Source organism: Dama dama, chromosome 26, assembly GCF_033118175.1.
Source record: "Dama dama isolate Ldn47 chromosome 26, ASM3311817v1, whole genome shotgun sequence".
NCBI lineage: Eukaryota > Metazoa > Chordata > Mammalia > Artiodactyla > Cervidae > Dama > Dama dama.
In genome coordinates, this window is record NC_083706.1 from 24,304,562 (window position 1) to 24,307,436 (window position 2,875).

Below are 2,875 nucleotides of genomic sequence, written 5' to 3' on the forward strand. Positions count from 1 at the left end.
TCTTTAGAGAAGAACAAAAAAGCAATACTGCCAACTCAGCTGGGAGAAAATGAATAGGAGGCAGTGCCTCAAGGTTGTTCAGTGACACGCTTAAATTGCAAGTATTACCCAATGCCAAGTTCACGCTGTTAAAATCGGCCCTCTGTTAAAATCACTTGAGAGAATAGGAGGAAAGAGAAAAATAAAGATAACACTGGCACCTTCATATTAAAGGTAAGACCTTTGGGAAGTAGGACCCAGGCATCATAAAAGAGCAATGTAAGTTAAATTCAAAAATAGCCTGTTTCTAATGGTATGTTGTCAGAACTGGTTAGCCTGAAGTGGGGTGGGTGTAAAAGAGAATGTTGCAGAAAGGGAAGCTCAGTGTGACCTATGGAAAGATGAGCATTCACATGAAGGGATGACGCTATAGGGGATAAACTGTAGAATTTAAGGGACACGATGACAGGTCAAGGAGTTTGGGCCCCACGCTGAAGGTAATGGGATTCACTGGAAATTTGTAAGGAAGGGGAATAACAGATTCCTGTTTGTGTTGGAAAGGGGGACTCAAGGGCAGGTACATACAGCCACCTGGAGTGAGCCAGAGACCAGCAGAGGGAGACCAGTTAAAGGTCTGCAATAAGGTGGACAAGCACCGCTGAGGATTTGCCCTAGGAAACCACTGGGGAACAAGAGTGGTGTAGGAAGAAGGGTTGTTCTTACTGTTGTTTAGTCGTTAAGTCATATCCCACTCTTCTGCCACCCCATGAACTGTAGCCACCAGGCCCCTCTGTCCATGGAATTTTCCAGGCAAGAATACTGGAGTGGGTTGCCATTTCCTCCTCCAGGGGATCTTCCCAACCCAAGGATGGAACCCACTTCTCCTGCATTGGCAGGAGGATTCTTTACCACGGAGCCTCCACAGGAAGCCTGGGAAGAAGGGTTACTAATCATTATTCCTTTAGTAGAGTCATGGACTTTAGGAGAAAGGGTGTATACAATCAACCCCACTTAGCTAAAAAACTCTAAATAAACTCCAGAGTTAATGTGGAGCTCAAGAAAGGATGCTGATGCATGAACTGTTGTCCTCAATTTCATCTTTCTTTGGAGAGTTTTTCTTTTGATTCTAATGTTTCCAATACACAGGTCCAAAGGATGTGGAGTCTGAATATATTGGACAAAGCTCTTCCCATACTTCCTCTTAGCACTGCCAAGAACTTCTATGATGATGGAAATTCAAAACTGAAATCTTGGACTTCCCTGGTGGCACAGTAGTTAAGAATACACCTGCAGTGCAGAAAACATGGGTTCAGTCCAGGATCCAGGAGGATCCCATATGCTGTGGGGACAACAAATCCTGTGTGCGACTGGGCCCACACGCCCTAGAGCCCATACTCCTCGACAAGAGAAACCACCACGATGAGAAGCCCATACACCCCGACTAGAGAAAGCCCACCCACAGCAATGAAAACCGCATACAGCCAAAAATAAATAAAGAAATAAAATTTTAAATTTTTTTAAAAGCTCCAAAGTGGAAATCTTAAGAGAGACACCAGGTCTAAGCTCAGTCCCTGAAATAAGCCTTCAGGTGAGATCACAACTGTGTAGGAAAGTTTAGCACTTGGATGCATATGATCTGAGTCAAGTTCAAATCTTAACTCACCTAAATATTTTTATGACCTTAGTCAGGTCCTCAGATGCTTTAAATCAGTAATACGTGAAGCAAAGTGAGGTTGAGACAACTTAGACATCGTATCTGAGAAGCAACTGACACTACATGGGCACATATAAGTTAGTGGTTTAAGTTGGCTGCTGGCAAGAGAGATCCAACTCCAGTAGATTAAACACACAAAGATGTATTCTACAGAAAAGATGCCCAGGGGCAGGCAGTATAAGGCTGGTGTGACAACTCCAGAAGTCTTTAGGGGCCCAGATACCTCCTATTTTCAATCCTCGAAGTCACCACATAGTCAAGATGGCCGCTGGGCACAATGGAGGGAGAATTCAACGCTACCTTTTGGAAGCCTGTTCAGGTGTAACTTTCATTTACCCTTCTTTGACCAGAAATTAGTCACAGAGCACCCCCCCCGCCCCCCCCCCCGCCACCACCACCACCACCTATCTGCATAGTAAGCTGGACAATCTGTTTTTTCAGCTGGGCACATTGCCCTGAGTTCTTTTACAAAAAAGGAAGAACTGACATTTGATAAGTACTGTCAGTAACAACTTTTATTAATTTTTAGTCTTCTTCTCTTCCAATATAAAAACATTCAACATGGAATTTAATATCATATACTTAATTTTTATTGATTGTGAGACTGTCAAGACTAGCACCATGACAGGCGCCCTGAACTAAGATTAGGCCTAAGTTTCAGTTTCTCCCGAGGGTAGGGTAATTATCTGCCCTCAACAGGCCACCAGAGACCAGCTAATCAGTACACGCCCAGTAAACCTCCGAGAAGGTCCCCTGGAAAGTCCCGCGTGCGCCAAAGTTTGTACCAATAAAATTGCTTTGCAAACATGTAACCAATCTGCTTGCACCCACTACCCACTGCTTATGTTTGAAATCGAGCACCCTATAAATGTGCGTGGAAACTGGGGCTCGGGGCTCTCTGACTTTGCACCACTGTGTTGGTTGCAGCAGGGGCTCTGGCTCGAGTCAGCAATAAATTTCCCTTCCTTTGCGTGTTGCATTGTCATGGAGGTCTTCTCTTTTCCTGCTGGGGGATTCGGACAGCGGGCATAACATTGATCAGTGTCATACTAAATGGGCAAACAAAGAATAGTTCTGCATCTTTTAAGAAATTATTAATACATCATTCAAAGTGTTCACTATTCCTTGACTTAGGCAATAAATTAGTGCCAGACCCCCCCAAAAAAATCCATCTCTTCCGAT